General features: G+C 39.0%; 1 non-coding gene across 1 annotated transcript; it reads right to left on the bottom strand.

The window, feature by feature from the left end:
- Window positions 1–9,861: 9,861 nt before the first annotated feature.
- LOC112086076 lies at window positions 9,862–9,967 on the bottom strand. Its single transcript, XR_002899300.1, has one exon. It is a non-coding gene; the product is annotated as a small nucleolar RNA R71 (small nucleolar RNA).
- Between the last annotated feature and the right edge of the window lie 1,639 nt (window positions 9,968–11,606).

Here is an 11,606-nt window from a genome sequence, read left to right as displayed (position 1 = left end):
GTCGTAAATTCTGTGCCCCCATTATGGTCTCGTTGGATTCCTCTCTCCTATAATACCATCATATACCTGATGTTTTATCCGTCTCCTTCCAAGAACCATCCACCGAACACCATCCATTATTATTAAAGGAGGTCGGGTGCGATGGCAATTGAGGATGTTGTGTTTCCGTTTTAGTTACCGAGTTTTGTGTCTCAATCCATAAAAGGCTTTCCGTTTCCGCTAGTTTAATCGTGGATCTTTGTCTATGTTTGAGAATAGTTTGTCATTTCTTGCTTTCCAAATGTACCATACTATCCATGGATATGATTCATTAGAAGTTTCTGTTGGTGTACGCCAAAACAAATAATCCAAATTTGCATAAATAGATCTTCCTGGGAAAACTCCCGTAGGTGTTGGGATCTGTGACAAAGCCCACATCTGCATTGCGGGTGGACATTCAAATAAAACATGATTGATCATTTCCTCCCCTGCCCCACATCTATTGCATTGCGCATCACATTTGATTCCTCTGTTGTTCAGGTTTTTGGCAACAGCCAGACAACCTGACAGTACTTGCCATAGAAAATGGCGTAATTTAGGGGGACACCTCAGTTTCCATAGTTTTACTAATAGGAGCTCGAAAGTAGGTCCATATTGATTTTGTGTTTCTGCTTCCGAGTTTTGATGTTCAATTTGGTATCCAGATTTGACCGTGTATTTGCCTGATTTTGTGAAGTGCCAACCCAGTACATCCGGCCGAAATGAAGCGCTGATGGGCATCCCTTGTATTATTTCCACATCTTTTGGATCTATAATAGCATTGAGGAGCCCCATATTCCAAGTACTAGTCTGCGGATCAATGAGGTGATTAACCATGAGATTTGGGTAGTAATTATAACCCTTACATATTGCTGATCTCGGGCGAGAAGATAATTCAGTTCGATTTGGTACATTCTAATTCGGTTTGGTTCCCGTTTGGTTTTTTGGTTTTGGGTTTTTGCCTAGTTCCTAGTATCCATGATGTATATTTGAATTATATTATTAATATAGTTACAATATAACCTATATAATGTGTGTCTCAATGATAAAATAATATCATTATTTCTCAGAATAAGTGAAAATATCTATTAACAGAAAATGAACAAAAGGATTTTTAATACTGAACCCAATGAAAAACTACCATTAACCTAAATGTGTTTCAAAATAAACTAGATTCTAACCCCGTACGTCCGCAAAGGAAATTTTATTTTTTTATTTTCAATACACTTTATATATTTTTTAGATATAATTTGGTATTTATATTGAATTTAAAAACTTAATTATTAATTTAGATATTTTTAGATTGGCTAACTCGTTGGCTAACACGTTTGTTTATTGGCTAGATCCTGACTCCTAGTAATACAGTAAGATATTCGTTTACCATTTGCATTATTATCAAAATATTTTTAAATTCAAAATTTTAAATTAAATCTAACATATATTTAAAGAATTCTAAAGTAACTAAAATAATTATCTAAATTTTTGTAATAAAATTTAATTATAAACTTTTTGAATTTTTTGAATTTTAAATTAAAATTGAATATAAATTTTCGTAACTAAATTTAATTATTCAAAGTTTCGAATAATTTGAAATTTAAATTAAGTAAAAATATCTAAATTAATAGCTAATTTTCAGAATTAAACATACATATATATATATATATATATTAAAATGGTTTTTATTTAAATTATATTAAAATTTGATCAATATTAAAACTGTTTCCAAACGTACAGAATTTTTTTAAAAATATGGAAATGTTTAGAAGCAACCACTAAAAGTGTTTTTGTTTTCATAGAACAAGGTGGGGATCCGCGTCAAACACAGACTTGCGATGTATACAAAGCTGATTACAAAATTTGTAGAGGCGATCCTTGATAAGTAGGAGGTTTGTAAGTTATATATAATCTGATATGTTTTAATATTCAATACTAACTATCATGAATTTTATTTCTTTTTTTTATAATGCTGAAATGCTTCAATAGTTGGATAATGGTATGTGATCTGTATCGTTAATAAACCCATAAATTTCGATAGTTGGAAATGGTACTTTTGAAAAAACTCATCACTTTATCAGCTGTGACCATTATTGTGAGACCCCGCTCTCTTCTTCCCTAACCGGGAACCATACGGACCGGCTATCAAATCCATGAGACCCCGAATCCGCCTTTCATCTGGATTGGTTATCAACTTTGAACGCCCCCAACCGCCCCTACCAGTGAGCCCAACGCTGTATAATCTGGGACCCAACGTTCTCTCTCTAGGCCCGTTGGCCCACCAACCGCCCCTACCAGTGAGCCCAACGTGCTCTCTCTCTAGTTCCGTTGGCCAACCACTGTCCTATGGTTGGCCTCTTTCTAGGCCCATGTGCCCACCTCTGTCCGACGATTGGGAGTACTGCCCCTCCAATCACCACGTGATCTTTTCTCGTGCTTTGTCCTCACTCGCACGGTACCGCAGACTACTTCCCGGTAGGTCATCTATATTGAGATTACTCCAGCATAAGCACGCTTAACTCTAGAGTTCTCTCAAGACACTTGACCGAAAAAGATAAGTGCACTTTGATGACATAGGTAGTAAATCAATTCTTATAAGCTTTTTCACATATACCGGAAATCGGGATGTCACAATTCTCCCCGACTTCCAAGGAATTCATCCTCGAATTCTCAACCACGTCCCAAGACGCCACCCAGGTCAGAGCCAGTTGTTTAACCTGACGCTCTGATACCAATTGTGAGACCCCGCTCCCTTCTTCCCTAACCGAGAACCAGACGGACCGGCTATCAAATCCATGAGACTCCGAATCCGCATTTCATCTTGATTGGCTATAACCTCTGAACGCCCCCAACCGCCCCTACCAGTGAGCCCAACGCTGTATAATCTGGGGCCCAACGTCCTCTCTCTAGGTCCGTTGGCCCACCAACCGCCCCTACCAGTGAGCCCAACGTCCTCTGTCTCTAGGTCCGTTGGCCCACCACTGTCCGAGGTTGGCCTCTTTCTAGGCCCATGGGCCCACCCCTGTCCGACGGTCGGGAGTCGCTTGGTCCGGGAGGCTCGTAAGAGTTGTCTACTGTCCCTGCAATCACCACGTGATCTTTTCCCGTGCTTTGTCCTCACACGCACGGTACCGCAGACTACTTCCCGGTAGCTCACCCATCCTGAGATTACTCCAGCATAAGTACACTTAACTCTGGAGTTCTCTCAAGACACTTGACCGGAAAAGATAAGTGCACTTTGATGACATAGGTAGCCAAATCTATTCTTATAAGCCTTTTCACATATACCGGAAATCGGGATGTCACAATTATCGTTATGTGCATCAATATTTGCTGATGTACAACATTTCATTAATGCAGATCTTTAAGTTGTAGTTTCTTTCAGTGTGTATTTTTCAAATACCATTATGGTTTTGTACTCGATTTCCTTTATGTTTAATAAAAGTATCGATTCTCGATAATCAGGACAACCATTAATGGAAAAGGAGAAACAGTATCAATTCTAATGCATAAGTAAACCAAAGTGTCATTAAAATAAACAATTTAATTAGTAAAGGACTAAACCAAAATAAATAAAATAAATTATCGTTTCTTTTCATTCTGAAAGACGGTCTTGTATACAACATTCAAAGTATTGGTTTGTGGCTTACTCATAGTATCCGTTATCAGAATCTTTAAACCAGCTCTCAAAGTAACACGTGATATAGCCACATAAAGTTGTCCATAGAAAAATACAGGTTTTGGTAAATACAGTCCAACATTTTGCGAAGCCTGTCCTTAGCTTTTACTGATAGTCATTGCATAGGTGATGGTTATAGGAAATTGTCTACTCCTCATTCTAAAAAGAAAAATTTTCTCCGTGGAGGAAATAAACATTCGTGGGATCAAGACCTTTTGACCAATTATGTGGCTAGCTTGAATAACATGTTTGTCCAATTGGTTACCAAGAGTCTTTTTCCATTGCATAAACCACCTCTAGGGTCAATATTCCGAATCAACATAATGGGTGTTCACATTTTAATTTCAATTCATGGTTCGGCAATCCTGAGATCTTTCAGAAGTATCAATACTGTTCGAACTAAAATATTTATGTTCCTCACCTAGAAAAATGTTAAACAAAGTTCACAAAGTATAACTTAAATTTAACAATAAGAAGCTCAAGTGTAAGATCGTATATCTATATTTATAAAGTGTTAAATATGTTTACCTTGTATTTTCGATAACATGTATTCGTTTATTAATCTCACGTCTGCATTTCTCGGGCTGAGAGTTGCTCTCTTAGAAAAAAAAACTTTGGGTCTCTCTCCGATCTATATGAATCACTATACACTTCTCTTACTATCCCTTTACTAGGATCGCACATTCTTTTATCAGTACATCGTCAAGGATTTCAATTTTGGCTTCATCGTCGTCACAAACTATATAGATCACTTGCTTATTGTTATTTTTTTATTTTTTTTTTTAAACATATACGATTCATGAAGACATTCCTAATTAAATTATTATGAATCCTTCCTGAATATTTAAGGAGGCATTCCCTAATTGAAAATTCAGACATGGATTCCAAAAGTTTAAGAATCTGTAGTTTGGTCTGAAATAAAAATGTAAACAACTTATTTTTGGTCTGAATAAGCATACTCTTCAAAAGCATTGCAAACCTACTTGCCTTTTAATGGTATTCAATCATTTTCATTCATCAGAAAATGTCTTAGACCCAATCAAATAAAGAGAAAAGGTTTGTTAAACAACAAATACATAAAACATTTCATTGATATATTCATATCTTTGCATGTTTAGGATGTATTTTTTGGTCCAAGAATAGAGTCTCATGCATCCTTTTTAGATAGACTCTTTATGTTTTGTCCTCGTTTTAGAGTTTTAAGACTTTGCATTAGGTCCAAGAGAGTCTTGCATGTTTGGAATGTCATTCAGATGCTTCGAGCTCATTTGGAGTGAAAACGATGGAAACAGGTGAAGAAATGGTGAAACAAGGTCAAGAAATGGTTAAAATGATTTTGGAGGTTATCGGCAAAATTGCTTACCGTGGGAAGGTTTTTTTCGGCCAAAAATTCTTCCTAGGAAGCAGGGATCGGCCCAATCATATACCGGACCAAGTTTTTATCGGCCAAAATTCTTTGTCGCGGGAAATGATGTTTATCGGCAAAAATACGTACCGCGGTACGTGATTTCTCAGCCAAAACATGTACCGCGCGGTGCATGAATCATCAGCCAAAAAGTTCTCGATCCGATACGCTTCAAATATCTCAATCCGGGAAAGCCTTCTCATCCGATTCAGATTCCAGGGTCTTCATAAAAATTCAATAAGATTGAGTCACAGTTCCAGAACACTTCAAATCAATGGATTTGGAGGAGTGAGCTGAAAGATATGGCGAACATAAGATGAACCTGTCTCGCATCCATTCTGGACAGATCTGATGCGTCTCAAAGATCACCCAAACCGAAGCCCTTCCCTTCCGATCCAGTGTCCAAAGCCTTCATAAAGATTTGAAATCTTTGAGTCATCTTTCCATAACGCATAAAATCTTCTCATTTGGAGTGTTGATCTGGAAGTTATCGCACGCAGGAGAAGAACATGTCTCAGAACCATTTCTGGATCATTCCGGTGCGCCTCAAAGAACAGTTGTCCGGGAAGTCTTTCTCTCCCCGTATGCACTCAAGATCTTCATCAAAGTTCTAGGAAATTGAGTTTAATTCCTTATGCAGCTGGTGGCGAGTCGTTTTGATCAATGGTTTAGGAGTTACACCGGTTCAAGCATTCATATGTCTTTCCCGGATCCTGACTAGTCTTGAAGCTGTCAGTGTACAAATGAAGGTTATGCCTCGACAACAATGCCTCAACTCAATTCATCTCAAGGCATGGCTTCTCAACACCCCTCATGCACGCCCAAAAATCAAGGCATCGACCTAATGAACTCGAGGCAACCTCGTTCAGCAAATCTTTCTCCAAACGACTAAGTATCAAGCAATGGACTTCATCATCTGTTTAGGTTTGAATTCTGCTAAGTGTCAAACAAGGCCTCGACTTACCTGACCCGAGACACCTCTACACAACAGGCAACAACTTCGAAGCCTCTGCTCATAAGGGAACCCCAGGCAATGACCGAATGAAAACATGAAAAACCTCGGGTGCACCAACCAAAATGACGCCGTATTGTAAAAGCCTATTAAGGAAAAAAAAGTATTAAGTAAGGAAAAAAAAAAAAGTTAAAGGAAGTAACACACTGTCACCTTGACATGTTTTCAACCGAGGCCAAAGCTGAACCAAATCGTGAAAAACCTCAACGTCAGGCCACGACACACTCTACGTCGAGTTCTCTCCTTTTCACACTTCTTGAGCAAGAACATACCTGCCTCGACTTATATACCTCGTGAAGATCAACCCGAGGCATACGCGTGTTCTTGAACCAAAACCCAGATTTCACTGCCTCGACATGGGAACTAGGACTTAACCTCGAGGCACACCTACTTTTACCCAAGAAAACTGGTCAGTACCCATTTTGTCCTGGGCTGACCCTGTCTTAACTTTAGGCTATAAATACATTTTGGGGTGCAAAACCCTACTTACTTTTTATCTTCTTTTAAAACTTGCATCTTTTCTGAAAACGCCATCATTTGTGAAGAATCTTCTTTGAGTTTAGTCAAATTTAAAGTATTTTCTTTACATCGTATCATTTCTTTTCATCATTCAAAGCTTCTAATCATGATTAACAACACATCTTGCAAAGGATTAAGTATGTTAATTATATATAATGAGCAGTTTTCTATAATGGAGTTCTAGATATGTAGGTTAAGGTGCAAAAGTGTTAGATTAGAGTGCTTAGGACTAGATTTATGTTTTCATTTCTCTAAATAGCTGATCTTAATGCTGGGTTTTAGATGATCTCTCTAACCCAGATCTTTGGTGTTTCATCCACCCAAAAGGTGTTTGATGAAATGCCTGAACCAGCTATTATAGAGGTTTATGCATTAATGCCGTGGGAATGTATGTTAAATGCATAAATGACACATTAGAATTGATTCATAACGCATTCCTTTCATTGTGTCTCTAATGATGATTAGGTATGAGCAATGTTTTGTTTAGTTTTCTAATTGCTTGGGAAAGAGTAGACTTGTTTTGAATTCTAAGTTGTTTGAATCATACTTCATATTGTCATTAGCACCTTAATTGATCACTAATGCACCTTAGCCAACTATCATGTCTAGAGCTCCATCATTCCATCATATTCATATCATCATCATCTTTTCTTTGTTTGTTTGTTTGCTTGGTTCATTAGCTTAATCTTGTTTAATTGCAATTCTGTCACTTGTTTGAAATAAATCATCTTGTTTTGCTTGGATTAAGAGCTGATCACATAGTTTAGTATACTAAACTTTACATCTTGGATTGATAATCTTTCTGCTACAACAGACAAAGGGATTGATACCCTAAGAGCTTCAAAAACTCTAGTTATCAATTGGCGCCGTTGCCAAAGTGTGAAAGATTTAGCATTAGTCTTTGGTCTGTTTTTGAGATCAAGTCTTTTTGTTTTACTGATAAAAATTTTTAGTTCTGTCTTTAAAGTTTCAGCCTTATGAACCACATGCGTAGAACAAGAAGCAGAAGTTGTGATCCATTAGTGCCCTTCATTGACAACATTCAGCTGCTTGGTAGGAGAGGTATAAGAGCAAGAGAGAGAGTAGAATATCTTCAGAAGCTGGGTATGGATCAGCGAGGGGATCAAGACTCAGGTTAACCAAAACCAGGCGGCCAGAAATGAGCAACCTACTTTTGTGAACCAAAACATGGGTGCAAGGAATGAGCACCAGGCTGGCGTTAACCAAAACCAGGCAGCTAGAAATAAGCATCAGGCTCATGTGAACAAGGAGAACCAACACCAGCAAAGGTATCGCCAGCCTCAAGTGAGGAATCCAATTTTTGTAAGTGCCAATGACAGAACCAATGCTCATCAGAACATGCAGGCTATATATCCAGGCTCCACCTGTGGAGAACAACAACTTTGAGGTTAAAGCATCACTCCTCAACATGGTGCAGAACTCAAAGTTCCAAGGATTGCTGATGCGAGCTAGGGTTGATGTCGCAAAAGAAGTTTTAAATTTGTAAATTCTAGTGTCTGAAAGTGCACAGCCGTGCATTGTATAACTTAGGATGTCGATCCACAAGGAGAGTTGTCTTTTCTGCAAAAACTTCAAACTGGATTAGTAATCGAAGTCAAAGACCAATGGGGTTTTTTTTTGGGGTTTAGTGTCACGATTTCTACTAAGCTAAACAAGAAGTAAAAATAGATCAAAATAAAGATGAAAAATGTGCTGGGTATTAGGGTTCATCTCTAGAGTTCATGATCTATGACACAAGGAATTTAGGTAAGGATTTTCTATGACTCTGAAACTAGGATAGACACTTGTAAGATTAGCCAACTCTCGTCACCCTAATCATCTAATCACTCATTCATGGCAATTAACTCTCGCTCTCATGCCAGAACAAGATCATGTATTTAAGATCGGAATCCATCTCGGCTTACGAATCCTCCGTAGGTAGCTTTCGTCTCCTACGACAGGGACGTCCATAAGATCCAGTTCAAGCAACCCAGATACAACACTCTCGTGGCTCGGATTTAACCTAGGATCAGACACTGGTTAGCTACTCCAGCGTTACCGCATTGAGATTTGGATGAATGGGAGAATCATTTAAAATCGAAATCCCTTAACCTAAAAAACCTAGAAGTCATTGATCAGGGTCCCTTTTGATGGCCCTCTTACCCAACAAGGTGTCTACTCAGACCTGGCTGAGACTGACAACATCATCATTGTTTTTGAAATAAAAAAGCAGTAAAGTACAAGAGATTGCATAAACTAAATAGATAGATAAAAAGAAACAGCAAAGGTTCAAGAGAAGAATCTCTATCTCCCTAATCTAAACCTAAGAAACAAGAGTTGGGTGCCTCCCTATCAAGGGGAAAGGAGAACACACAAAATTAGGTCTTCTAAAATACATATTTATAGGTCTCCAAGTGTTTCTGGTTGTCCTTAGGGCTTCTTTTGCAGAGAGAATGAGTTGGGCTTGAAAACAGGCTATTGGGCCGAAAATGGGCTTATCGCACAAACAAGTCTCTCCAGGCCTGTGAATGATGGTTCACCGCAGGTGGAGGCTCTGAGGCGTGGCCAGGATGGTTTTCACCGCGGTCACGAGCTCCTGGACCGCGGTGGTTGGTCTATAATGCCCAAACTTCATTCTTCCTCTTGCTTTTTTTGCGAGACTGCAGAACATGCCTTCCATAAATTGGAAATAACTTATGATCAAACCGTTGGATTGACCCCAATTTAATTGAATAAGAAAGCTAGACGTCCCTTATATCTCCTGAGAAAATTTGAGCTTGATCAGACGGTGATAAAGTCTTCATCGAATGTGAAACTTCTGAAGGTCCGAAATTGGCCAAAAGTGGATTTTTTTGCAATTTGCATTGTTTTTGCCTAAGTAACCTGAAAAGTCTTTTAAAACTCCAAAACATGGAAAAAACTTATAAAAATTTTATAAAAGATTGAAAACACCTGCATAAGACACTGAAAGTGATCCATAAATATGGTCAAATCAGGTGTTATCAATTGTCTATGGAGGACCCTCTAGACAACTTTGATAACTTTGACAGGGTATGCAACCTTACAAAGATCAATCGTCTATCTGAGTATGGTTTCAAGCTGAGACTCTTCCCATTCAGTCTGGATGACAAAGCACGTCAATGGGAGAAGAATTTACCTAGGGGTTCTATTCAGACATGGAAGCAATGCATGCAGGCTTTCCTCTCAAAATTCTTTTCCATCTCATGAACAGCTAAGCTCAGGAATCAGATCTCTTCCTTCACCCAACACAACAATGAGGCATTTGGTGAAGCCTAGGAAAAATCAAGAGCTACACTAATCAGTGCCCTCACCATGGGTTCTCAGAAGCTTCATTGCTTTGCACTCTTTATAGAGGTGCTCTTCCCAAGATCAGGAACCATCTAGACACTGCCTCCAATGGGAACTTCTAAACAAAAGAAATCAATGCTGCCATGGATCTAGTTGAGAACTAGGCAATGAGCAATGACACTTATGGAGAGGAATATGATAGGTGTAACAGAGGAGATGGGTCTAGTAAGGAGCAAAGAATGAGAAAAGCTATCAAGGAGCTGCAAAGCAAGCTTGATAAGGTCTTAGTTGCTACTCAAAAACCTCTTCATTTTGTTGGTGAATTTGATGAGCAAGCTCAATGTTTTGAGAATGTGAATGAAGAAGGGTTAACTCAGGAGGAGCTCAACTATATTGGGAACCAGAACAAGTTTAATAGGTTCAACAACAACTACAATCAGAACCTGAGTTACAGAAATCCCAATGTGGCAAATCCTGGTGACCAAGTATATCCTTCTCAGAAAGTTCAACCTCAAGGGTATGTTCCAAAGAACCAGTTTCAGGGGAATTAGCAGGGAAGCAGCAGTATGTTCAACAGCCTATTCAGAGCCTAGGGAACAAGTTTTGTCCAAGGTTTGGTCCACAGCAGCAGCAGGGTACTACACAGCAATAAGGTCCAGACTTCAGTGGGGCTCTACAGCAGGTACTGCAGGGTCAACAGTTGGTACAGCATGGAGTTAGTGACCTCAGTTCCAAATATGAGTCACTATAGAGTCATATCAATGAACTCCAAAAGAACCAGGCTTCTTCTTCATCTAGAGGACAAGGAACACTTCCAGGAAAACCTGAAACAAACCCTAAAGAGTATGCTCAATGTATTACTCTAAGATGTGGAAAGATATTACCAGAAAGAGAGAATATACCTGTGCTCATTAAGGACAATGAGCAACTCAGTGGGGGGGGGGGGGTGACTCAACGAAGTGATCTAGTTGATGAAGTTCTAGAGTTACCAGTTGAGAAAAATGACAAAGGTAAAGGTGTGGCAAAAGAGAAGGTACCTGAGAAACCATATGTGCCACCACCAGCTTATAAACCAAAGCTGCCTTTTCCAGGAAGATTTAAGAAGCAGCTCTTAGAGAAAGCTAGAGCTCTCTTTAACAAGCAGTTGGAGAAGACTGAGCTCCCTATGCCTCTTATTGAAGCCTTTCAGTTGGTGATAGCTGATAGGTCCATCAGGTTACCAGTTGGACTCTTAGATGATCTTCCAGTGAAGATTGGAGATTTTGAGGTCCCAACTGATTTCATTGTCTTGTAAATGGATGAAGAGCCTAAAGACCCTCTCATATTGGGAAGACCTTTTCTTGCTACAGCTGGTGCTATTATAGATGTGAGAGGAGGCGAAATTGGATTGCATCTTGGGGCAGAGGTTCTAAAGTTTGACATCAATGAGGTTATGAAGAAGTCAACCATTGAGGGACAAGTGTTCTACAATGGATCAGTTGGCTGATGAGTTTCTAGAGGAGCTGACACTCGATGATACTTTGACAAAAGAATCAAGAGAGCATGAGTTCTTAGCTGATGAGAGTGAAGCATACAAGTTGGCATTGGATCAACACAAGACAGCAGGAGCAGAAACTCAGTATGTGGAGTTGGGAACTGGGCGTCAAGAGGTTCAGGACACAAGTGGAATG

The sequence above is a fragment of the Eutrema salsugineum genome, unplaced genomic scaffold (assembly GCF_000478725.1).
Source record: "Eutrema salsugineum unplaced genomic scaffold, Eutsalg1_0 scaffold_24, whole genome shotgun sequence".
Lineage (NCBI taxonomy): Eukaryota > Viridiplantae > Streptophyta > Magnoliopsida > Brassicales > Brassicaceae > Eutrema > Eutrema salsugineum.
Note: the sequence above shows the minus strand (reverse complement) of the source record. Positions and strands in the feature narration are given on the sequence as shown.